The sequence below is a fragment of the Leiobunum rupestre genome, chromosome 3 (genome assembly GCF_980474605.1).
Source record: "Leiobunum rupestre chromosome 3, qqLeiRupe1.1.hap1, whole genome shotgun sequence".
Taxonomy (NCBI): domain Eukaryota; kingdom Metazoa; phylum Arthropoda; class Arachnida; order Opiliones; family Sclerosomatidae; genus Leiobunum; species Leiobunum rupestre.
Genome location: NC_143386.1, coordinates 44145134 through 44172562, shown reverse-complemented (window position 1 = coordinate 44172562; position 27429 = coordinate 44145134). Strand labels below are relative to the sequence as shown.

Genomic DNA, 27429 nt, shown 5'->3' with positions numbered 1-27429 from the left:
TAAAAAAATATTATGGGCTCTTTAAAAAACGGGAGACTAAAATATGACCCCCTTAGAATAGATCGAAAATAAGTAGTTAGCAATGTTGATAAAAGTGAGGCGCCTGCCTAAAATAACGATCCCCGGTTAGATTGATAAACGGTTGTACGTAAGCCCAAACGTATCAAGGTATCTTAATATAAGAGTCAATGTAAGGATCGTGACGAACCTTTAAGTATCAGGATAAGATGGTAGGTTCATCTTTTATCTTTTTCCGTGTAGGACTGGGCTAACCATATACCGAAGATATAGCCAGGGTATGGTGTAAAGTCCGCGTCTGTCGGTATTGGTTTGGAATAGCAGTTAGGGTGGACTGGCATTAACAGGGGGCCAATTCCTCGAAGATGGACCCCGGCCTCTGATATTTTTTTTTGGTATTTTCCGCAGTAACGCTGCTATCTCGTGCTTGGAATATTAATGGGCTTGATCGGAGCAGGTATGAGTTATAGTAAGAATGTTGAGTGGAGAATATGGTGACGGAACTCGGTTCGTCTCGTGATTCCCGGTCGATAAACCACGCCCCCTCCACCTTGCCAAGCGTAATATTCCCCCTTGGCGTCGATGAAGGGGGGAAGACACTACGGTACGATTGCATCCTCTCTCTCTCTCCGTGTAGGCGGGGCCACATGTCGGGTATCATGAAAACAGAGGCTGCAGTTGGAGCCAAGTATTCTCGGGTCGCTTGAGTACGTTCTTGGTGCTAGATGAGGGGCTAGTCTCCTTTGAAAGGAATATCGTGGGCCTACAAAAGTAACAAAAGCCCTCCCTGGCTGCCCCCCTCCCTGACCGCGTCCCTCTCTGGAAGAAACTTTTACTGCAGTAATTTTACACTCTCCCTCTTATCTTCTTTCTCGGCGGTTTTGTTCGTATTGAGTCATTTTAACTCCATCCCGACCATTTTTATTAACTCTATAAAATAGCAACGTTTCAATTATATAGAATTTTTGTGTTTTATAAATTTTATGTTACGTGCCTTTGGGTATGGGGTCTTTGTATTGAAAATTATCAGACTCGAAAGTTTGGTAAATATATCAGACTAGGAATTTTGGTAAATATATCAGACTAAATATTTTGGTAAATTTATTAGACTAAATATTTTGGTAAATATATCAGACTCGAAATTTTGCTAAGATATCAAATTTAAATTTTTTGCTAAGATATTAGGCTCGAAATTTTGTAACGATAACAGATTGGAAAATTTGTAACGATATCAGACTGGAAATGTTTTATCAATTTATCAAACTCGAAATTTTGGTAAATATATCAAACTTGAAATTATTGTAAATATAACAACAGACTCGAAATTTTGTAACGTTAACAGATTGGAAAATTTGTAACGATATCAGACTGGAAATGTTTTATCAATTTATCAAACTCGAAATTTTGGTAAATATATCAATTTTGAAATTATTTGTAAATATAATAGACTAGAAATTTTGTAAATATAATAAACTATAAATTTTGTAAATATATCAGGTACATTTTTAGATTCTTTTGAGTATTTTAAGGCCCTTCAAAATCTGCACCTAGGCTAAAGCCTACCCCAGCACCAACACCGGTGCTCAGTAAGAAGACGACATTCTGAACGATGAAAATGACACGAGTCAGAATTTCCAATTTAGTAATTGTCAGCTGTTGGCGAGTTGGCAGAAAAACCGGGAATTTGAATATTCTCAGAAACCTTCTGAAAGTACCTTTCACCTTCCGTAAAAAAATTAAATATATAAATGAAAGGACCTACCACTCGTCAACGCTTTTTTATTTTATAAGACATAATTTTAATATGGAACATACACCGATTCAGCCCATATTAAAACTTAATTGTACTCGTTATTCAAGTTTCACCGACAGCGCCACAAGGAATCAAAAAAATCTAGTCGCGAGTTTTATTCGGACATAAAGGTGACATAATAAATTAGCCTGACTGTAAGGTTGAACAAATAAAATAGTTCGATTTAAGCGTTTATATAGAAACAAATAAATTATAATTATTTCATCGTTTAATAAAACAAATAAAATAGTCGATTTAATAAAAACCAATTATTATGATTTAAACGTGTAATAAAACAATCAAATAGTACGATTAATAAATACGAATACGTTTAATAAAACAATCAAATCGTACGATTAATAAATACGAATACGTTTAATAAAACAATCAAATCGTACGATTAATAAATACGAATACGTGTAATAAAACAATCAAATCGTACGATTAATAAATACGAATACGTGTAATAAAACAATCAAATAGTACGATTAATAAATACGAATACGTTTAATAAAACAATTAAAACGTACTATTAATAAAACAAATTAGTACCATTTAATCGTTTAGTTATACAAATAAAAATAGTACGACTAAATCGTATAATAAAACAAATAAAAATAGTAGGACTTTAATCGTTTAATAAGACAAATACATTAATGAGGTTTAATCAGTTAATAAAACTATTACATTAGTGAGATTTAACCGTTTAATAACCAAATTGTTTAGTACGATTTAATAGTTTAATAAACCAAATTATTTAGTATGATTCATAGTTTAATAAACCAAATTATTTAGTATGATTCATAGTTTAATAAACCAAATTATTTAGTATGATTCATAGTTTAATAAACCAAATTATTTAGTATGATTCATAGTTTAATAAACCAAATTATTTAGTATGATTCATAGTTTAATAAACCAAATTATTTAGTATGATTCATAGTTTAATAAACCAAATTATTTGGTACGATTTAATCGATTAACAAAAAATAAGTACAATTTAATCATTGGAAATAAGCAAATAAAATAGTATGATTTCGCGGTAGGAATAACCCTTTGTAATCCGATAGAAAGTGATTTCCTGTATTTTAAGAAACGATAACGGAATCTTATTTTGTGGAAATAATATAAACGTTTATAATTCCACTAAAATGGGCAACATTGAAAACTTCTCGGTTTTAAATCGAGCTATTTCCGAAGAGATTGCAAGAGTTAATTATAAACTATTATCCGTTTCAGTTTCCTGGTCTAAAACAGATAGAGTATTTTTGGACATCCGATTTGGAGACGGAACAAGAATCGCTCCTCGCGGGAAAATGAAACTAAATAAGGAGTTTCTTCGAAGTAAATCCATCTCGGAGTGCGCCGCCAGTTGCGAAATAAAAATAATTATTTACTTTTAGTTTTATTTTACCACCGGTTTTCCCGGGTTAAAAATCAACTTTAAAAGTCGTTTCTCTCTTACCTAGTTTTACCAGAAGTAAATGAACCAAAGTTATCACACTGCTATACTCCCCATGTTGGAGGCGTTTTCCTTATGAGGTTACATCATAGATATAGGAAACGTATATAAAGGTCTAGATAAAATATTTCAAAGGGAGTGAATACGGAGGTGACAGCTAGCAGAAACGCGTAATTTCTGCAGGCTATCCTTATAAGACGCTATCTATCGGTAAGAAAGCTCGTGCTATCGTCGCGAGAGCCATCATCTCCTGCTTAAAAATTATACTAAAAGTCACCAACAGATGGTGTCTAAAGACTAAGGCCTGCGGAAAGGTCAAGCACTTAGTACTAAAATGCTAAGAGAGCTCGCGCTCTTGGTCACGTGCCTTCCTCGGTGTCTGCTAGGTGTCAATTCCGTATTTTATGTTAGGCTTAGACGCCCCGAAATTTATCTAGACCTTTATATACATTTCTTATATCTATGGGTTACATTTTGACCTCGAATTTAAAATTTTGCGCGCTCCTAGGCTAAAAAAAAGGTTTTGGTTTTTATGAAACCTTTTTTTATACACAGAAAAAGCTATACCCACAATTCCCAAGTGCAATTTATCGCGTCAAAAGACGGGGATGGAAATTAGCTTTTATTTGACTCGATTTTCTCATCACTTCCATAAGGAAAACGCCCTCCGATTCTTAGCGCTATTTCAATTACTTCGGTTCATTTTCTTCTGGTTGTACGTTTCAACTTTAATGCCAATTAAGTTTGTCAGGAGTGATGGGGAATTTTTTGGCTAGATTTCAAACTCTAAAAAATAATTTTGTAGTTACTAATAGGGAAGTTATGTCGGCAATATCTTAGTACCTTTAGAGATTAATGGTCGAATACCAATCGATAAGACAGTATTTAAAAAAATGGTGTAATTTCTTAAAGCCACGTACTACAAACTTCCCCCACCATGCTGTATCGATAACGTAGTTTTCGGTAGTTTCCGGTTAACCAGTTTAGATTGTTTCAACCAGGGTGGGCTTAAGTAGATTTTGCCCACATCATTTATCGAAATAATCATAATTTCTAATTTTGATAATTGATGGGCACACTCTGCTCGTTTTAGAGCCAGTCTAAGCGTGTGAGAGGAGAAGAGCAAAGCTGTCTCAGTATTTAGCTATTAATGATTGAGATGATAGATAATCCAAATTTTAGTTAGGTTAAATGGGAAAAATATCTCTTTGGGTCTGGAAGGTATAATTTATTAAAATTATTTATTATTGATTGAGTAAGAAAAACTATTTCATTTTGATTTTTCTCCATGTTCGGTGAGCTGCTTGATGACACGATGAGCATAATATTTTTATAACGAGTTGAGCGTGAGATAGCCGTGATCAGTTCGAATGAAAGAGTGTGAAATTTCTTAAAAAAATTGAGCAAAAATTGAGCTCTTGAGAAGAGAGTAAAAGACTTTCAAGTGAACATGGTCTTTTTGTGAGCTGAGCATGGATTTTAAATAAATGCCCATCACTAATTATTCTCTCAGAACCAACGTGAAGCAAGTAAAAAAACTCTTTAGAAAACGTTATTTTCTATGTCCAGAATAATAACCTAAAAATTAATACAATTAAAAAACGTTTAAAATAATATAAAAATTAAGTAATGATTAAAAAACCCTATTGGATTAGTATTTCGAATTTCTTTCAAAAGTCACGTATCTCGGATATACTTGAATTTTACACCCGGCTAGCAACATTTTAATTACCCGTAAGTTAACTAGAAATAAAACTAAATAAACTACGAAAAATGTAATTTGACAATTAAATATGCCTTGAAAACTGTGGTTCCGTCATATTGAAAAACCAGGGTTGTTCAAAATGCTTTTTTTTTCAAAATGCAAAATACAAAATACTTTCTCCATAACTCAAAATGCAAAATACGAAATGTATTTTGAAATTTGGTTTTTTTAAATGCAAAATGTAAAATGGTTTTTGCAGCTTAAAATGAAAATACAAAATGCTTTAGTGGTAACTAATTACCACAATTAGTTTGTAATAATTAATAATTAATTAGTAATTTATTAATAATTATTACGTAGAGATTTCAAAAACATCCACACAGCCATCGTTTTAAAAAAAGGGCACTGTATGAATGTTGGTCTGCTTCTGAATAAGTGAGTAACCGAGTACCGCCATCTATGATTACTTGGGAGTAAATAGCAGACGAACTTTCTCTACAAGAGCTGCGATGATGGTACCAGAGTAAAAACATTTTAAAAAGGTTTTTCCACATATCAAACCCACAAAATGCAAAATTCAAAATAGTTTCCTAGAAACTCAAAATGTAAAATGCAAAATAGTTTCCTAGAAACTCAAAATGTAAAATACAAAATATTTTCCTAGAAACTCAAAATGTAAAATGCAAAATAGTTTCCTAGAAACTCAAAATGTAAAATACAAAATATTTTCCTAGAAACTCAAAATGTAAAATGCAAAATAGTTTCCTAGAAACTCAAAATGTAAAATACAAAATATTTTCCTAGAAACTCAAAATGTAAAATGCAAAATAGTTTCCTAGAAACTCAAAATGTAAAATTCAAAATAGTTTCCTAGAAACTCAATATGTAAAATGCAAAATAGTTTCCTAGAAACTAAAAATGTAAAATGCAAAATAGTTTCCTAGAAACTCAAAATATAAAATGCAAAATAGTTTCCTAGAAACTAAAAATGTAAAATGCAAAATAGTTTCCTAGAAACTCAAAATATAAAATGCAAAATAGTTTCCTAGAAACTCAAAATGTAAAATGCAAAATAGTTTCCTAGAAACTCAAAATGCAAAATAGTTTCCTAGAAACTCAAAATGTAAAATGCAAAATGCAAAATAGTTTCCTAAAAACTCAAAATGTAAAATGCAAAATAGTTTCCTAGAAACTCAAAATGTAAAATGCAAAATAGTTTCCTAGAAACTCAAAATGTAAAATGCAAAATAGTTTCCTAGAAACTCAAAATGTAAAATGCAAAATAGTTTCCTAGAAACTCAAAATGTAAAATGCAAAATAGTTTCCTAGAAACTCAAAATGTAAAATTCAAAATAGTTTCCTAGAAACTCAATATGTAAAATGCAAAATAGTTTCCTAGAAACTAAAAATGTAAAATGCAAAATAGTTTCCTAGAAACTCAAAATATAAAATGCAAAATAGTTTCCTAGAAACTAAAAATGTAAAATGCAAAATAGTTTCCTAGAAACTCAAAATATAAAATGCAAAATAGTTTCCTAGAAACTCAAAATGTAAAATGCAAAATAGTTTCCTAGAAACTCAAAATGCAAAATAGTTTCCTAGAAACTCAAAATGTAAAATGCAAAATGCAAAATAGTTTCCTAAAAACTCAAAATGTAAAATGCAAAATAGTTTCCTAGAAACTCAAAATGTAAAATGCAAAATAGTTTCCTAGAAACTCAAAATATAAAATGCAAAATAGTTTCCTAGAAACTAAAAATGTAAAATGCAAAATAGTTTCCTAGAAACTCAAAATATAAAATGCAAAATAGTTTCCTAGAAACTCAAAATGTAAAATGCAAAATAGTTTCCTAGAAACTCAAAATGCAAAATAGTTTCCTAGAAACTCAAAATGTAAAATGCAAAATGCAAAATAGTTTCCTAAAAACTCAAAATGTAAAATGCAAAATAGTTTCCTAGAAACTCAAAATGTAAAATGCAAAATAGTTTCCTAGAAACTCAAAATGTAAAATGCAAAATAGTTTCCTAGAAACTCAAAATGTAAAATGCAAAATAGTTTCCTAGAAACTCAAAATGTAAAATGCAAAATAGTTTCCTAGAAACTCAAAATGTAAAATTCAAAATAGTTTCCTAGAAACTCAAAATGTAAAATTCAAAATAGTTTCCTAGAAACTCAATATGTAAAATGCAAAATAGTTTCCTAGAAACTAAAAATGTAAAATGCAAAATAGTTTCCTAGAAACTCAAAATATAAAATGCAAAATAGTTTCCTAGAAACTAAAAATGTAAAATGCAAAATAGTTTCCTAGAAACTCAAAATATAAAATGCAAAATAGTTTCCTAGAAACTCAAAATGTAAAATGCAAAATAGTTTCCTAGAAACTCAAAATGCAAAATGGTTTCCTAGAAACTCAAAATGTAAAATGCAAAATGCAAAATAGTTTCCTAAAAACTCAAAATGTAAAATGCAAAATAGTTTCCTAGAAACTCAAAATGTAAAATGCAAAATAGTTTCCTAGAAACTCAAAATGTAAAATGCAAAATAGTTTCCTAGAAACTCAAAATGTAAAATGCAAAATAGTTTCCTAGAAACTCAAAATGTAAAATGCAAAATAGTTTCCTAGAAACTCAAAATGTAAAATGCAAAATAGTTTCCTAGAAACTCAACATGTAAAATGCGAAATACTTTTTCTAACTCGAAATGCATTTTGAACAACCATGTTGAAAACACAGACTGCTACAAAGTGAAAAAATCTCTCAAATTCGCCGTAACCACACCAAACCGAAAAAAAAGTCTAATTTAGCATTCAGTGTCGTCATTAGTCCAAATTAAGTCTTTAAAAATGTACAAATTACAGTGACCACCACCGCCAGAGACAAAGGAACAAGTGAAACATGAAACACAATGCGGAGCCTGGATTAGACAAGCTTATTAAAATCCCAACCCGACCGACCAAGTGACAAGACGAAAATTAAGAAAATATTTCCAAGCACGTATCAACGTGAAAAAAAAAATGATATTTATTCCAGGATAATAATAACATTGGCCGGCTCGCGTCGTCAGTCTGCGTAGAATAAAGGCGCTTTTTACAGCTCGCAGCCCCGTGGCTAAGACCTTGACCTTGAAAAAGATAATGAACGTACACTCCACCGAGACGTAATCATTATTAAACTCAAATACTAAAAAAAAACTAATCTCCATTTCATTGCTTGGTTTACATTCAACCTCTTTTCTTTTGAACGCTTCAAGACACAGATGTGCCGAGAGAGAGAGAAAAACTGCTACTTATTATTACTCCGTTTAGGATACACCGTTGCTAATTTACCCAGAGCTTCGACCACGTTGCGTAATTTTCATATTCGCTTAAATTATGAAAAGACTTAAGGGCTAATACGTGGGATATTCAGATGACGTCAGACCACCTCTAACTCTTGATAAAAGTATTATAAAAGATGCATTCTTACGCAAAGTATATCATAAACCTATGGTCACAAGAAACAAATAAACAAACGTCTGACAAAATACCGTATACTTCTTAGAAAGTTAACTTTATTATATTGAAATAAACATGGAATTCCAAATAAAACTATACCCTAAAATATTTAAAATGTGAATATCATTAAATAAAATATAAAAATAATAATAATCAGCTAGGCTAATACCCAAGGCACCACCTTAGGCCTAAGTCATCAAGCGACGAATTTCCTCCAAAAATTAATCCCGTCATCGTACCTACTTCACCCACAAACTTCAGCGACTAGGGAAAACTCAAGAGTATAAAAAATACCGAGATTTTATTAAAAACAGAAAAAGGTTTAACACTGCAAATTTGGCAAGACAATTTAAAAGCTTATTTTGAAATTCTGATATTAACCTCACATTTCTCGAAAACCCTTCTAACACTGTTAATCGTAAGTAAAATTTAAAACCCTATTTTAAAATCTGGAAAATCCCGCGATTAGCCTCACATTTCAAAAAACAAATCTTTGTCCCGAACACATCACTTCAGTCAGGCTAATTTGCCGAATCTTAAGACTACGAAAATATTCGACTCTAAATACATTAACATTAAATTAAATTAAATTTACCGCCAAATGACGTTAAATTACCGAGCGAGGCTGTACCGAAGTTGAAACCCGGTACATTTTAGAGGCATACAACGTTTCAGCTGACGTCGGTGGGGTAATTACGACGTTGGGAAAATTTCGTGAACCAAACTTTGGCAACGCGTGACTGAAGGTTCAAACGAGTGAAAAAGAAGTGAACCACGCCGCTAAAAAGCGAGAGGCAAGAGCGGGCATGCGTGAAAAGAAGCAACATTTCCAACGAAGGGCCACTACTTTTCCTGGTATAAGGATTATTATCAGGATCGGTCGCTGAAGAGGAAATGTAAGTCTTTAGGTCAGCGGGGAAAGTAGAGAAAACCCGCGGCTCAGAAAAGATATTTTTCTCCGGGCCCACACATTATGGCTCATCGGGATAAAAAAAATTCTTAATAATAATAATAATGATATTGAAATGTTAAAAAAAGGTGAGTACGTTGAAGGCCAAGTGATTGCCAACTTCCGATGTGAAAAGTGTTAAGAACGATATTACCGTAAGATGAAATTGACCGTGATATTGGAGGGGAATTGCTGCCGGTGTTTTATCTTGTTTTTCATTTTGATAAAATGGGCGGTTCTATTTTAAATCCTTATCATTAAATTCAGAATTAAAGTAATTTGGTTTCCAATAAAATTTTTTATGAAACGTGTTGTTTGTAATTTTAGATAAAAGTAGTTTAATTTAATCAATCAGGGTTGCCACACGTCAGGGAAATCAGGGAAAAGTCAGGGAATTTAAAAATGGGCCTAAAAAGTCAGGGAATTTTAAGAATTGGTAAAAATTCAGGGAAAAGTCAGGGAATTCAATTTTATTTTGGCACTTCTTGAAGGTAATTTAACTCTAGATCTATGACAAATTCCACGATTATCATTTATTTCCTTGAATGTTTGGCTAATTTTTTCAACATTGCAATAACCTTTTTACTGAAATATAAGTCCATCTATATTTATTAACTTCTGATAAAAGTAAAATATAAAAGAAAAATTTTGGCCTTAATAAGTCCGGGAAAATCTCTTAAAATGGTCAGGAAAAACTGGGAATAGTCAGGGAATTTGAATCTGAAAATTTTGTGGCAACCCTGTCAATTAAAGAATTTTAAAAAATGTTTTTCGAAATGAAAGGAGAGTTGTACTTTATTAAAGTTAAACGTGAATATATGTTAATTATTTTTAATCTACCAATTTCGAGAAATAAATTTTAATAAAACATAAATATACGTTAGGTTTATTATTTAATATGAAAGTCGTTTTAATTTAGTTAGTCTTAAAAAATTTGGAATTAAAAAATTGGTTTTAGTTATTATTTTATGATCGTGAATGTATTTTAATTATTCTTAAGCTACCAATTTCGGGAAAAAATTTACGTTTTAATAATAATAATAATAATCAGTACACACAATCCCCCCGATGTTATAACTATATTTTAAATATTAAATTGAAATTTGAACAAACTTCCAACCATCTTGTACATTAACTTAAGAAACCCAAAAGGAGCTTTATCGAAAATGAATTTTTAGAGTTACATGGTTTTGGAAATAAGGTAGTGAAACGCGAACGAGTAACAATTGGTACGAAATTCAAATTTGACAATAGTGCGTACGCGGGTCGTTTGGGTCCCGCGAATTGGCCAGAAATCTCACTTAAAACTAAAATTACTTAATGCAACCGAAAATATAATATTCAATCAAGTCGATCTTAATTTAAAAATATGTAAATTTTAGGGAAAAAATCCCCAAAAACCACTAAAATGGGCAAAATGATTAACTTATCCGATTCCAAAAATGTATAACGGGCTACCGAGGGCATGCCATATGCTTTCGATTGACATATCACCGGCCCTTCTAGACCTAATTGTTGAAGAGTGATGTGCAATACGGCAGCGGTGGCATCGGCTACACTGTACGTGAGCCCAGTACGCACAGAGTCTTTAGGATTGTATGTACAAAAGGAAAAAAGCTTGACCTTGGAAAAAATTACAAAAACGTTGCGAAAAATTCGGCCCAAAAACTAATAGCGTTTTCCATTTGATTGCTCGAGATTAACTCCGAATCTGTCTCTGACGTCATACATCTCGCCCCAATCGACTAGAGTAAAACCGCAAATGGAACATTCCATTAGCATATTCCCGCACTTTGTTGTTTTTCGTCTGCTACTAATTTGAATTTTCGCTTCTTGGTCGGCCATTTGGCGAACAAATCTAAAAGGAACACGCAAAAGTTTACTCCGATCTCGATCTCGAATTCTCGATCCGTTGATCTGTCGAAATCAGCAGATCGTTTTTGGGCGATCTCAGAGCACCCGAGAGCGACTTTATCGGAGCAGATCCGAGCTCGCAAATGGAACACAAAATGTTGATCAGAGCGATCCAGAGCGCTCGAGAGCAGTCAAATGGAAAACGCTATTATTAATTCAATTTATACCAAATACCGATAAGCGATAGCATAAATCTCATGATATACTGGAGAAAATTTCTTTGGGGAAACATTTGAGCGCCATCAAACGGTAGAAACCTTTAAAAATAATCACGTGGTTATAAAATTGTTGTAAAGTTTACCGTTAAACACCGACTTCCAGCTTCAATAAATAAATCTTTAAAAGTTTAACTTTTAAAGAAAGTCATACTTAAAATTGGTTGTATACTATTGGACCGAATCAAGTTTGACCGAATCCCATTGAACCGAAAAGTATTTTCGTTTATAGCCCAACATGGCGGGATTCAGTTGAATGGGAAATTTAAATCTGGTTCGTTTTCACTTCGGGTAGGTTAGTTCAGGTTTTGTTAGGTTAGGTTAGGTTAGTTCAGGTTGGGTTCGGTTGGGTTAAGTTAGATATGGTAGGCAACTATTTCACGTCGGGTCTTATCAAGGTTATTTTCCAAAATTAAACCCGGAAAATATAAAATTTCAAGGGAAAAAGTTCTAAAAATACACGTCGGTACGAAATAATAAATATTTAAGACATAGTTTAGTCCAAATTAGATATACTATCGTCACGTAACCTACGATATATAAATATGTATCACTAACGGTATATTGAATGAAAAGCGCGCAAAACGCGGTTTTCGGTCGATTGGAATTCGGTTGAATGGTACATTCGGACGAAAAAAGATTAGTTTGTTAAACTTAATTTATCGACGACTAGGACATAAGTATTATTATTGTGATTGTGATGTTAAGTCTGACTAGAAATTTGAAAAAAATATTAGATTAAAACACGTTTTTAACCAAGTCTTAGCGAAGCAGCCACAATGTTTTGACTACGGCCAAACCCGATCGCGGAAGCGCGCTGTAGAAGTTGGCAGTGCTATGACGAATTTCCGGGAACATTAGAACAAGTTAGCTGAGACCAAAAAAATTACTATCGCCTATTGGCCGAATGAATTAATGCCCCAAAAACCAAATGAGCCAAGTATCTCATTCAATTTGGTTCATTTAAACTAACTCACGTGTCAGGGGAAAATTAGACCATGATTCCCTAGGATCGCCCCCTGAGAATAAATAAATACATTTTCGGCTAAGCGGTTGTTTATGGTGGGCGGGTGCCATTTCAAACACGTACTCCCACTTTTGGCGCGAAAATATTCGACAACACAAGTGGTTTTTCGTTGGCGCCGTAATTCTTAGTCATTTAAAAACAAGTCAAAAATTTCTTCTTTTTTATTCATAAATTCTCGCGTCACTAAAAAGATTTTAGGTAAATATTTGAAAGCGATAGTTCAAAATGTAAACTAAGCGAAAAGTTGAAACTAGAATATATACAGGTAAACAGAATATGTGAGTGTCGTTCTGTTCGCCTCGGGATTCCCGGGAAAAAAGCCACGCCCCTACGCCTTTCCTAGCGTAATCTTTACCCCCTTTTCAGCTGTTAAGGGGGAAGACAATCCGGTACGATTTCAGACTATCTTTCCCTGTAGGCGGAGAATATAATCCGGGTATCATGGAAAACAGAGGATATAGTTGCGGCTGCATATTCTCAGTTAATCTAAATATATTCTTGGTTGAATATTTAATCATGGTCCGATATAAGCTTACTCAAGACGCTATATATATTATATATTATTTTAGCTAATAATCAGCAAGGCACCACCCTAGGACCAAGTCATCTAGCGACTTTTAATGCTTCGTTCACTATCTCGTCCTATTAAATTTCCGATAAGCGTTTATAATTATCAGACAACCAGCCAACGGTTATTTACGTTGAAATGACAAGTAAATACTGGAAAAGATAACTATTATTTTATTTTTATTTAAATATTAATTAATTTCTGATTGCTAATAAATTTCTTTGGTAGTTGTAGTTTATTGATGAGTTAAAATTCTCGGTTATTCTGTCAATACCAGTTTTTGTGACATTCGTTAGAAAAAGTACTGGAGGACTCAGCAATTCATATTTATCTCCAATTAGTATTCATTTGAAAATATAGATGGCACTAAAAAAACGTAGAAGCGCCATCTAACAAATCGTAGCCGAACCATTATAAAAAAACGCCATTAAAGGGAATATAGCCTCAACGCATTCGTTGAGACCGTTGCTAACGTGACGTATAGGATCTTGTTGAACACTTTGTAAAATATTATCTGTTTCGGGCTTGCGGCGTCTGCAGCTAGCCTTCCGTGCAGTGGCGTAGCTGATGGTCCGCAGGGCCCGCGGTGCGGGGGGGCCTCGAGTTTCAAGGGTGCCCCGCTAACCATAAAAAAAATAAATAGGGGGGGCCTTAGAGAGATTTTTGCGGGGGGGCCTCTGAGTTCTCAGCTACGCCACTGCTTCCGTGCTGAGACATCACGTGACTGTTGAGCAACGGAGAAACCTGCTCTTACAGCCGATAACTTCGTTGCTCAGCGGACGGGCAACGTGACGTCAAAACCGGGAGTCAAAAACCCGTTCAGCTCAGCGCTGAGCTTTTTTAGACTTACTGTCATATACGCCTATATTAAAAGGTGTGTAAAAACGTCGACCCACCCTGCGAAATTTTAATTTATATGAAGACGAATTTCCTGTCTTGCGTAGTTTCGTGTTTTCGGTTTAAAATCGTCGGCGTTTCAGACGACTTGTTCCACACCAAATACCTGCGGTTCTACTCCCTTTAAATCATTCGGAAAGATCAACCATGTTAGTCACTTCAAGTCAAGTCAAGAATCAGGCCCGTAGCCAGGATTTTTCAGTTGAGGGGGCCCAGCAAATTCCTAAGAGGGCACGTTTAGTGCCTTACAGAGAGTTTGGGGCGTCCGGTTCAAAATGTGTATATATCGCCCTAATATATGTCACAACTAAAGTAAATTAGGAACAAATATTCCTAAATATTGAAAAAGAAATGATTTAAACATGATAAATTTAGTGGATTTAGAAGCATTTACATCGGCTTCTCCCAATCTTTTCAGATGTTAATCGGGGCACAACGATATTGTAAGGGGGCACAGAAACATTTTGAGGGGGCACGATGGGGCACTCACGGATATTTTTTGAGGGGGCACAAATTATTTTTGAGGGGGCCAGGCCCCCTCAGGCCCCCTTGCTGGCTACGGGCCTGTCAAGAATTCCGAACTCGACCTATTAACTCACGTTTCTTTTAGCCAGAGCAGTGAGCACCCTAAAATCCTTGTTCATAATTTCAGTGGATGTTAAAAAGTACAACTAAATACAATACTTCACACTACTAAAGTTTTTAGAATAATCCCTAGACACTTATTTCCAAATAAAATACTCACTTCCGGTAACGTTATGACGTAAGCCTACTCCATTGTGATCAGGGTTGAACATAAGGATCTTTTTTTTAAGATAGTAGTCACTGACGAGTGGGGTAAAAATGGCGTTTATTCCTATTCGACCGAAATCCCATTCGACCGAAAGAATTTTAAAATGTAGCCCAATTGGCGGGGTGATTTGGTATTTTATTTATAAGGTATGTACTATCGAAGATCCATGTTTAGGTTAGGTTAGGTTAGGTTAGGTTAGGTTAGAGTTGGTTAAGTTTACTATTTCAGTTTTGATTCAGTTACTTTTCTTGACTAGGTGAAGATAAAAATATAATTCATGCTCATTCCATTTTATTTTCAAATAAATGCATAGTACACATAAAAGCGACTTCAGTAACTAAATTGAAAACATAGCAAAAGTCAATTTATATAGCAGCGTTCGGTCGAATGGGACACATAAAAGCGTTCGGTCGAATGGGACACATAAAAACCGCACGTTTCGGCGGAATTCGGTCGAATGGGACACCTCAAAAACCGCCTTCGGTCGAATGGGATTTCGGTCGAATGGGACTAAAGCAAAAATGGGGGTATAAAAACCAGAAGGACAGGCAACATTTTACTTTACCCGTCAGAATTAAAATAGGAATTTATTATCACTTGAGTTACATGACTTGGGCCGTAACATTTTTTTTTTTAAATAAAACGGGATTGATGAATGATGAATTTATGATACGTCATATTCGCCATTATTTATGAATATATAGGTAATTTTTTCACTAGTCAAATTGACTAGTGAGTCCCCAGATTTCGATGAATTTTAGTAGTCAGAACTAGAGGTCGGCGTTTGACTAAGAAATTATACGATTGTTTATATTTATCCATAACCGAGAATTATTCAGAAATATTCGAAAAACAATGATTAATTTTGCATGTTAAATCGTTGTTTAATCGTATAATTTATTCGTATAAATCAAATAATACTAATTTTAATGATTAATTTAATTTTTGCGTTTAATTTATTTGTTCCTCCGACCTCTAGACTCAGAACATTTATTTTAGTAGTCAAATGCCGTGACTAGTGCCTTATGTCCAACCCTGATTGTGATATCCTGCTACATAAATATTCGGTTTACTCTGTCTTTCACTGGAAGTCGGCTGACTGCAATACACATGTGCCATGCAGTCAGCCTAGTTCCAGTGAAAGACAGAGTAAACCGACTATTTATGAAGTCGGCCTTTAAACGGAAATTTACCACGCAAAAGCTATTTCTTTTAAATATCAGCGCGTGGACGAAAAAACGGTTAAGATAAAGCGATTAATCTCAAATCCGTTATAAGAAATACAACGCCGACTTCCTAAAAGAATATACCCCAGAAAAAAACTGCTAGTATCAAAAGTAAATAGACATAAACATAAAGTATCTAACTTGAACTTGAGCACGGGTCATGTAATCTAGGGCATTGAACAAGGTACGTGCGTAAACTGGCCTCAAAAAGAATAACCAGAGAATATACGCTAAATTCCGCCAGAGTCGCTAGTATCGTCTGACACTACTTTACCTGATTACAGGAACTTTATCAGAATATGTACTGCGCCGCGATAAAAAGAAGTTTGCTTTTTTTCAAGAATTTTATAATGAAATATCTAATCTTGTGAGTGTTTACAAAAGTTACATCCTAAAATTGCTTACGAAGCTATTTCTTTCTATTCATAATAAAATATTATTTTAATTGCCATTTATCAAAGTACGAAAATTGCTTGATTAGAATTATCAAAAAGGCTTCAAATTATTACACAGAAGCCACTTTTGTTTTTTTTTGTTTTTTTTTTAAATTGGCGAATTTTAAGCAATTTAATTGGTTCTTTAAATTGAACGGTCTTAATTGTAAAAGCAAAAATTTCTTTAGGAGAAATTTAAAATTATATCAAAAACCTGACATGTTAACTTTTTCCGTGTACCAGATGTCGCCCACAGTCTGAAACGTAGAAATTTTTAATTATATTAAAACAGCGACATTTTTCCATGTTTCTTCTTACGTTGAAATTTTCCTTTATTGAATTAATAGACAGGTTAAGCTAGCCCTCAAACGGGGAAACTTGTTGACGTAGCTTTATTCTGTACAATTTAATATCCTACTAGTTCCCTCTACACGTTTTCAAGGGGTAGCTTAACCTCTCTATTGTTTATGGTTTTTTCATATATTTTTTGTAATTGATGAGTAAATATTTTTTGTATTAGAAGAGTAAATATTTTTGTAATTGATGAGTAAATATTTTTTGTATTAGAAGAGTAAATATTTTTTGTAATAGACGAGTAAATATTTTTGTAATAGATGAGTAAAAATATTTTTGTAATAGATGAGTAAAAATATTTTTGTAATAGATGAGTAAATATTTTTGTAATACATGAGTAAACATTTTTTGTAATAGATGAGTAAATATTTTTGTATTAGATGAGTAAATATTTTTTGTAATAGAATATTAAATATTTTATATAATAGATGAGTAAATATTTTTTGTAACAGATGAGTAATTTTTTTTAAATAAATGAGTAATATTTTTTAAATAAATGAGTAAATATTTATTCCCAAAATGGTAAACTATAGTAAAAATAAAAGCTTATTCAAATGGGAACTCTAATGGCTTCGCTCTTAATGTTGGTTTCCCTGTAAGCAATTTGCAAATCGGTGCATTATGTAGTAGGAGAGAATAAGACAAACCACAAGTCAGTGTTGGCGCCCAAGGAGCCTCTTGACCCTGTTCCGTATATGAACGTATTTTACGATTTCTTTCCGATAAATCGTTCGATAAGAGACGAGGCGAACGTGAGCAGAGACTCATAAAAGTTGTAATCTCAAAAATATACGATTATCATTTCCCCTTGAATAAACAAAGGAGCGGCAAAGAACTCCGGGAGAACGCTGTGAAATCCTTAAAATAGGCAGATTAACAGAAACGTCTCAGAAAGCCAGATAAGATTGCCCACTTTTTACAGGTCGTAAAAGAGAACAAGTTGGTAGAAACCAAAATATAGTCCGGCGCCTAAGTCACCGTCTAGCGCAGTAATACTATTTAAATGTTAATTTAATAAATTTAACATCAATTAAATTTTTATCTTAATTGGTCTTTAATTATTTTTAATTTTCATTTAACATTAATTAAATTCTTAATCTTAATTGCTCATTAATCATTTTTTAATTTTCATTTAACATAAATTAAATTCGTATTCTTAAATTTAACATTAATTAAATTCGTATTCTTAAATTTACCATTAATTAAATTCTTAATCTTAAATTTACCATTAATTAAATCCTTAATCTTAAATTTATCATTAATTTAATTTTCATATCACATTTTTATTTCCTAATTTTCATTTCACATTTTCATTTCTTAATCTTAATTTAACAGATTTATTTATCAATCTTAATTTAACATATTTATTTCTTAATCTTAATTTAACATGTTTATTTAATGATCTTAATTTAACGTGTTTATTTAATGATCTTAATTTAAATTATTTATTTATTAATCTTTACTTAACAAGTTTATTTATTTCCCTAGAAAAGACAGCGACGAAGCGAAACGAAGCGAATCTAAAAGCCCTCTATACCTTACAAGCCAGTTGACAGATATCCAATTTCAATTTTATGTTGTCAAAAACATTTTCCGTTGCCATGGCAAAACCGTTACCCATTGAATAAATTCTCTTTATTGTGAGGTATAGCAGGCATTTTTACATGCTTTTATACCCTAAAATGGCGGCGTATTTTCAAGCGCAAAATGAATTTTAAGATTCACCAATTATTATGAATTTAGTTTCACTTTGAAAATGGTCATATGCCTTGTTAACTATTGTTCGAGTAGTTCAATTACTTTATTCGATACCGAAGGTAATAGGCGATATAATAAAGTAACGTGGCCTTCTTGTTTTGATGGGAAAGGCCACCTTCCACTATGCTTCCATTAGCTTTCCCACCAAAGAGCCTATGAATTCATCCGTAGGCTTTAACTGTACTATTTCGTTATCCCATTTTAACAAGTTGAGCAAGCATATCTGACTTTATAATATCGCCTATTGTAAAAGGGATCACCACAAAGGCCTAATTTGATAAATTTTGCCAACTTCTCTTCGTAGATATTCCTGTAATCATTTGCTATTTTGTTTAAATAACCCAGGTTTAAAATCTTATCTGGTTTTGTTTAGGGCCCATAACGATATTAATTTAAACATTTCAAAGAATAAATCTAATTTTCGTACGGTTTGTCGCCTCGTTGAGATGACCAACAAAATGGCTACCTATTTTGCAGCTACGCGCGAAATTGTTTGAATTCTTGACCCCCCTCCCGGTTTCCATGGAGACCATAGGCCCCTCCCTTAGATGCAAACTATGTATAGGGATAATATATCAACATTTTGGCACAGTGGCGTTTAAATTATTTCGATAAATTGTTTTAGTGCAATCACTGGTACGAACTTAACTTGAGTATCCAAATTCAGTTTTGGTATATGAAATAGCAGGCTTAAAATTCTTTACTTAAATCAATAATGAATTTACCAAACCACCTCATGTTGTAACAGTAAGCTCCTTCCTCCTAAAATAAGACATCGCGATTGTATATCATACATGCTATTGAAGTGCACGCCGGTGACCAGTGATGGGCACCGCTCCTCTCATTGTGAGCGCTTTTGTTATTTTGAGCGAAATTGAGCGGCAAATTGTTTTTTTTTAAAGAGCGTGAAACGAAAATGAGAGGAGCGCCAATTTCAGCGCTCAGAAAAGAACAAAAAAAGAGGAGCACTGATTTTACCACTCAAAAAAGAGCGAAAAGAGAGGGGCGCGATTTTACCGCTGAAAAAAAAAGCGAAAAGAGAGGAGCGCGATTTTACCGCTCAAAAAAGAGAAAAGAGAGGAGCACCGATTATACCACTCAAAATAGAGCGAAAAGAGAGGAGCGTGATTTTACCGCTCAAAAAAGAGCGAAAAGAGAGGAGCGCGATTTTACCGCTCAAAAAAGAGAGAAAAGAGAGGAGCGCAATTTTACCACTCAAAAAAGAGAAAAGAGAGGAGCACGATTTTACCGCTCAAAAAAGATAGAAAAGAGAGGAGCGCGATTTTACCGCTCAAAAAAGAGAAAAGAGATGAGCGTGATTTTACCGCTCAAAAAAGAGCGAAAAGAGAGGAGCGCGATTTTACCGCTCAAAAAAGAGAAAAGAGATGAGCGTGATTTTACCGCTCAAAAAAGAGCGAAAAGAGAGGAGCGCGATTTTACCGCTCAAAAAAGAGAAAAGCGAGGAGCGTGATTTTACCGCTCAAAAAAGAGCGAAAAGAGAGGAGCACGATTTTACCGCTCAAAAAAGATAGAAAAGAGAGGAGCGCGATTTTACCGCTCAAAAAAGAGAAAAGAGATGAGCGTGATTTTACCGCTCAAAAAAGAGAAAAGATATGAGCGTGATTTTACCGCTCAAAAAAGAGCGAAAAGAGAGGAGCACCGATTATACCACTCAAAATAGAGCGAAAAGAGAGGAGCGTGATTTTACCGCTCAAAAAAGAGCGAAAAGAGAGGAGCGCGATTTTACCGCTCAAAAAAGAGAGAAAAGAGAGGAGCGCAATTTTACCACTCAAAAAAGAGAAAAGAGAGGAGCACGATTTTACCGCTCAAAAAAGATAGAAAAGAGAGGAGCGCGATTTTACCGCTCAAAAAAGAGAAAAGAGATGAGCGTGATTTTACCGCTCAAAAAAGAGCGAAAAGAGAGGAGCGCGATTTTACCGCTCAAAAAAGATAGAAAAGAGAGGAGCGCGATTTTACCGCTCAAAAAAGAGAAAAGAGATGAGCGTGATTTTACCGCTCAAAAAAGAGCGAAAAGAGAGGAGCGCGATTTTACCGCTCAAAAAAGAGAAAAGAGATGAGCGTGATTTTACCGCTCAAAAAAGAGCGAAAAGAGAGGAGCGCGATTTTACCGCTCAAAAAAGAGAAAAGCGAGGAGCGTGATTTTACCGCTCAAAAAAGAGAAAAGAGATGAGCGTGATTTTACCGCTCAAAAAAGAGCGAAAAGAGAGGAGCGCGATTTTACCGCTCAAAAAAGATAGAAAAGAGAGGAGCGCGATTTTACCGCTCAAAAAAGAGAAAAGAGATGAGCGTGATTTTACCGCTCAAAAAAGAGCGAAAAGAGAGGAGCGCGATTTTACCGCTCAAAAAAGAGAAAAGAGATGAGCGCGATTTTACCGCTCAAAAAAGAGAAAAGATATGAGCGTGATTTTACCGCTCAAAAAAGAGCGAAAAGAGAGGAGCGCGATTTTACCGCTCAAAAAAGATAGAAAAGAGAGGAGCGCGATTTTACCGCTCAAAAAAGAGAAAAGAGATGAGCGTGATTTTACCGCTCAAAAAAGAGCGAAAAGAGAGGAGCGCGATTTTACCGCTCAAAAAAGAGAAAAGAGATGAGCGCGATTTTACCGCTCAAAAAAGAGAAAAGAGATGAGCGCGATTTTACCGCTCAAAAAAGAGAAAAGAGATGAGCGTGATTTTACCGTTTAAAAAAGAGCGAAAAGAGAGGAGCGCGATTTTACCGCTCAAAAAAGAGAAAAGAGAGGAGCGTGATTTTACCGCTCAAAAAAAGAGAGAAAAGAGAGGAGCACCGATTTTACCACTCAAAAAAGAGCGAAAAGATACGGGCGCCGATTTTACAGTTCAAAAATACGTGAGCGTGAGCGGATATTAGGCTAACGAGTGCGAGCGGTGAGTGAGCTGAGCGGCTCTTTGACGAAAATGCCCAACACTGCCGGTGACCGGGTTCCGAAGTGATATTTAACACGTGGTAAATAAAGTAGTAAATAACGTAATGTTATAAAATGGGAAAAGTTTTAAATAATGTGATGGTATAAAATGGGAAAAGTTTTAAATAATGTGATGGTATAAAATGGGAAAAGTTTTAAATAATGTGATGGTATAAAATGGGAAAAGTTTTAAATAATGTGATGGTATAAAATGGGAAAAGTTTTAAATAATGTGATGGTATAAAATGGGAAAAGTTTTAAATAATGTGATGGTATAAAATGGGAAAGTGGTAAATAATATATTTTCATGAATTATTTACAAAATTCAAAAATGAAACCTTGGATGAATGAAGATTCGATCGTGATCAATTAATAATTGTTAATTAAACTTAAATAGAAAAATCAATTGTCTTTTAAATAACTATGGTTTTTTGAAACTAGTACAATGCAGACGAAAACGAATTTTTACAGTCATAAAATATAAAATACAACTAGTTAGATTCCACGTTAAAAATTATCAACTTTTAAGCCAAATATTTATATTAACTGCATAAGCCAGCTTGGACTAATTTCATCACGCAATATGATAAAAAATAATCCCATAGATGGCGGCGTGTTTAAGCCTAGCCACCTGGGCCGATCCACTTAACCTCTATCACCCTGCTCGGTTACGGAATATACAAATCGTAAAAACGGTGGAGAAATGTAACACGATTAGGCCCTTCCCCCGCGTTTACCGAAATATCTCACATTCCAAAGTTGCCTTTGACCTTCAATAGCAGGTGACCAGCCGTCATAAGTCCTCTCCTTTGTACCATCTACATAAAAGACCACCACAATGGAGCTCAAAGTCAACATGGTGTCCCGATTTCCAGGAATGGCTCCTTAAATATTCCTCCCTCTGTTGGTGAGCCTAGAGAGGATATTGAAGAGGTTTCAAAACGGAAATGAGACTCCTAATATCGACCCCTCTGGTGTGGAGGTCAAACCCCTGCTCTTTTAAATTGCGAAACAAAGCTAAGTCCTTGGAAGGAAACTGCCTGTATCCGTCCATAAAAATCAAAAGATAGATTTTTATGATTTGTTTATTTTCGCCGAAATTTGATTTTTTTACGTGTCGAAATTCGTAAAAGCTGAAATTTCGCTTTTTATCGTTGTCGTTCGACCATTTTTACGATCTGAATGGCACTCTAGCTTCAAATCTGACAAATACACTCGAGTGCGCGGGTACGACTTCGGGGTCTTCTAGGGCACTAGAGATAACACTGCGGTTGTAAAAAAAAATCTAACTTCGCCGCGAGATGGAGATAAAAAATATTAATTGAAAGACGAGAGTACTTAGCAGCTGCGGTAAGTAGTCCAGATGCCCAAGATGCGCTTTCACGGTGATCCTCTCGAAGGTGATACGATTCCGAGATTTGCCCTGATGACTCATTCCGATGGAAAGTTGAGACATTTCTTTGGAAAAGCCGTAGACCCGTCTGGAAACGCTGTAATTAAAGATATTAATATTTTCATTATTTACAATGAGTTTATCTAAATTTAAATAAGCCATTATGATTGATTGACATCATGGACAAAAGGTTAGGAGTCGTGATTTCAACTGGATTAATATAAGGGCAAATTATTAACTGAAATTTCTAGTGCCGCTTGTAAGAACCTTGGGCGGAGGGTACCCTAAAAAGCATGATTGTGGGCCCCCATCGTGCCGGGCCCCTAAAAACATGTATGTGGGCCTCCATCATACCGGGCCCCTAAAAAATATGATTGTGGGTCCCCTTCGTACCGGGTTCCTAAAAACAAGATTACGGGTCCCAATAGTACCGGGCCCCCTAAAAACCAGATTGTGGGCCCCCATCGTCCCGGGCTCCTAAAAACATGATTGTGAATCCCCAACGTACCGGGCCCCTAAAAACATGTATGTGGGCCCCCATCAAACCGGGTCGCTAAAAACATGTTTGTGGGTCCCCATCGTACCGGGTCCCTAAAAACATGTTTGCGGGCCCCCATCAGACTGGGCCCTTAAAAACAAGATTGTGGGTCCCCATAGTACCGGGCCCATAAAACAACAAGATTGTGGGTCCCCATAGTACCGGGCCCATAAAAAAAACAAGATTGTGGGTCCCCATAGTACCGGGACCCTAAAAACATAATTGTGGGTCCCCATTTCTTTGCCATCAAGGTTCCGAGTGTATATTGTTTTTCAGCACGACTCCTTACATTTTCTCCATGGTGATATCAAATAAAATTTAATGGTAGTTTCCACAAATATCACCAGATGGCATTCGTAAATGGGGCTAAGGCTGCGCTCGAAATCTGTTGGCATTTTTTGAAACTAATAAGACTCACCCAAATACATTTTTAGCATGTATTTGAAAATAAAATGTAACACAGTGGAGAAAGTAGGCGTGACTTAGAAGTTTCCATTATTGCCGACAGTCGGGTTTCTGTAATGCCCCAAAGCTACGAGAAGCAGCCTGGTGGCTATGACGGGAACTACTAAGCCATTCGACATTCCCTACCAATTAAATTTTCCCGGTTAAATATGTAATTTATAATACAGATGTATAAAACGTTACTTGAGCCATATTAAAAAGCAGAGGCTATTATTAAAATCACAATAACAAATACGCTATATATCATTATGTCACAAAGACGCCATTCTATAAAGCGCCAAAGAAACCTAGTGGAGAAGACGGGAACTACTTACCCCCTCCCCATTTCCAAATCAATTAAATTTTATAGATAAATTTAAAATTTTCAATTTACCTTATAAGCAAAACTTTAAGGCTGTTATAAAAATGCCAAAATTAAAAACGTTATATATACATATCATTACGTCACAAAGACGTCATTCTACAATACGCCAAAACTACGAGAAGCAGCCTGGTGGCGATAACGGGAACTACTAAGCCCCTCCCCAATTAATTTTTACCAGATAATTTTTTTATTTTTAATACTGATTTATAAACAACATTTTAAGGTTTTTATAAAAATCCCAATAATAAATATATATCATTACGTCACAAATTACGTAACAAAGACGTCATTCTTCAAAACTCGTCACGTTCGAAGAACCGTGCACTCATAATGTCTGGCTGCACTAAACCCCACCCACACCCAAGTAAAAATAAACAATACCGGTACATTCATGCGCTACAAGCTTCCCACTATTATTATGATTTGTTTGGCTACATAAAAAAGCAAAAAAAAAAAACATTAAGAGTGCATATCTGTCTTTCGTCAAAAATGAAACCGGAAATTTGGCTAACAGTAACCATTACTTAAGACCGACGCTAAGCGGACACCATAGCCACCCTGTTACAATTACAAGCCGTACCCCCCGTCCCAACCCTCGACTACGCTATCAAATAACGAGGGTAACAATTAGGCTTTTTTTCTTACTGCCAACCGAGCCTAACCTTTACCGACCTCACGAAAGCGTTGAATTTCATCTACAGATAAATATACGCGATAGGCGAGGAAATAACAAAAAAAATGAGTTTTAAAAATTAAAATATATTAAAAGGGCTTATCGGCACCCTTGAAAATGAGTGCTTCTGCGTCACTAGTCAATTCGCCCTAAGAAAGCGATTAAAGATAAAAACGCATTTATAACATTCTCTTGACGTCCGTACGAGATTGAGATTTGTAGCCTTTCTCTTCATAAATATTTTAACAAATTAGATTTTTCAAATCGCGAAGGTCTTTTACAAAGAAACCCCTTCCTTCGTGCAGCCATTATGCTTATCCTGCGTCAATTATAGATTAATCAAGTTGATTGAAAAACGTAGCTAAAATTATTTATCTATTACGAGTATTTTGAAAGAAGTGTTTAACAAAATATTCAAATGTTAAGAGTGTAGTGAAAGCGACATCGATCGGCGGTTTTACTAAGTAGGGAAATTAATTTTTAATTTTTTTATTTTTATGAGGCTGATTTTAAAGCATAATATTTTTAACAATCACGTTTAAATCTCATAATAAGGCTCCTAGAAATGTGTAGGAACTATAGGATAAAAATCCCAAATTGTAGGATAATTATAGAAAAATCCCAAATTGTAGGATAATTATACAAAAATCCCAAATTGTAGGATAATTATAGGAAAATCCCAATATAGGATTTTTATAGGAAAAATAAAAATGTACAGGATATTTATAGGAAAAAAACCCAATATAGGATTTTTATAGGAAAAATCCCAAATTTACAGGATATTTATAGGAAAAAATCCCAATGTATAAGATAAATATAGGATTAATATCCAAAATGTAAAGGTTAACTTTTGAATTAAAACCCCAAAATTATAGGATACATATAGTATTAAATTAAAAAAATTTAGGTTAATTATAAGATTAAAATTACCAATTTATAGCATTGAAATATCGAGATTTACGAGTTTTCTGGAGATATGTATTAAATTCAATTTTGAAATTATAGGAAAATATACAACAAAATTAAAACTATAGGATATTATACAATAATTATATTAAATAATTATAGGATATTATACAATAATTATATTAAATAATTGTAGGAAAATAGAACAAAAATTTCATTGTAGGGTTGTAAAGGACCATTTCAGAATTATAGGAAAATATACGATAATAATTCCATTATAATCTTTTATAGGACCATTTCAGAATTATAGGAAAATATTTGAATATTAGGACCGACATAACAAGATAAAAGCGAAATTTCTACCATATAATTTACATCATTTTGCAAACCCAGCAAATTTCCAAAACAAATGTAGGCATAAATATCGTAATAAAAGTAATTTAATACAACCAACATCGCTGTAGGGTGAAGGGGGAAAGTGTGTTTTAATTATTATTTTTTACTGTCGAAAATAATATTGCGCAACAGTCTACACCAAGAAAAGGATTCGTGTTTTGGCCTACGAAAACGCCACAAAAGGCTCCATGATAAAAGTACGCAAACTGTACCCCGTTCCGTAGCTTTACCTTCGCTACCAGTTAACCCGCTAAAAGGTTAGCAAGGATTTCCAGGCGTTTTATCAAAAGGAGTATTTTCGAACACGACATTAAAATGAAAAAAAAAACAAGCTTGTGACGTTCGAGTCGCGTTCGCATTGGGCCGAATCCCGCCGAATTGGCCAAACTTAGCTAAGAAGGTGTTTGATTTCAACGCGAACAGGACGCTTTAGGTCTTGAAAAACATTGAAAATAGAGCCCTCCCTCCAATTCATGGCCAACTTATTTCTGAAAACTAGTAGACAGGATGTAAAAAAGTGCGTAAAGCAGTTTTCAATTCAAGGCCAACACCAGATTGTTTCAAGGCCAGCCGCCCTTTAAAATAAAGGGGGGTTTGCAACTTTGGAGCGTGACGTCAACTCAACTTGCCGGTGTTATTCCTGTTAACGGGCCTTCTACCTTGTCAAACGAGAGACACGTACCCTACCTTCAATCTCCGCTTTCATCTTGACGCGGACCGGGTTATAAACGAAGAGATTCTTTCGATAAGTCAATTCCAAGTTGGAATAAACTCGGTAACAACATTATGGAAAGTCTTTTAACAGACTGCGGTTTCATTTTCGACGCGGAGATTGATGAAGCGGTCGAAAACGTCTACGTGTACGTTTAATAGTCGCACCAGAAGTAAAAGATAAATATAATAATAATAATCATCAGCTAGGCTAATACCCAAGGCACCACCTTAGGATATCAAAAATTAAACTTCTTAAGCTCGAGATATTTGTGAATTTGCCAACTTCATTGATTTAAAATGTAAACAATACACGTCCTGGCGATATTTCTTGATTTATCAGGGATATATCACGATTTATCAGGGATATATCGCGATTTATCAGGGATATACCAAGATTTATCAGGGATATATCTCGATTTATCAGGGATATAT

General features: G+C 34.4%; 1 long non-coding RNA gene across 2 annotated transcripts in view; it reads right to left on the bottom strand.

Moving 5' to 3' along the window:
* LOC149951882 (uncharacterized) overlaps window positions 1-27429 on the bottom strand; it is a 94134-nt gene that overhangs the window by 22175 nt on the left and 44530 nt on the right. Inside the window, exons 2-3 of one of the 2 annotated variants that reach the window (XR_016480048.1) lie at window positions 22887-23038; window positions 22299-22461 (exon numbers count right to left, since the gene is read on the bottom strand). This is a non-coding gene — a long non-coding RNA (uncharacterized LOC149951882). Of the gene's footprint in view, window positions 1-22186; window positions 22462-22886; window positions 23039-27429 lie in introns of those variants that run through there. The other variant, XR_016480049.1, reaches the window with a different exon arrangement.